The 224-nt window shown below is 38.4% G+C and overlaps 1 pseudogene; it reads left to right on the top strand.

Annotated features, from left to right (window-relative positions):
* Positions 1-224, top strand: part of LOC104965477 (serine/threonine-protein kinase D3-like) — a 25,359-nt pseudogene that overhangs the window by 18,729 nt on the left and 6,406 nt on the right.

Below are 224 nucleotides of genomic sequence, written 5' to 3'. Positions count from 1 at the left end.
GGTGTGTGTGTGTGTGTGTGTGTGTGTGTGTGTGTGTGTGTGTGTGTGTTTTCAGAAGAAGTCTCTATCAGCATATCAGTGTCAAACTCCCAGATACAGGAAAATGTGGTAAGTCCTGTTTGCTTCTCAGTTAAGTGTAAATGATACACTAAGGTTATGAAAAGTGTCTCATGAAAAAAATGGTAAGAAAGACGGAAGAATGTTATAGTTTGTAAATATCGGAC

The sequence above is a fragment of the Notothenia coriiceps genome, unplaced genomic scaffold (assembly GCF_000735185.1).
Source record: "Notothenia coriiceps isolate Sejong01 unplaced genomic scaffold, NC01 NC01_scaffold00037244, whole genome shotgun sequence".
NCBI lineage: Eukaryota > Metazoa > Chordata > Actinopteri > Perciformes > Nototheniidae > Notothenia > Notothenia coriiceps.
This window is presented reverse-complemented; position numbering and strand designations above follow the sequence as displayed.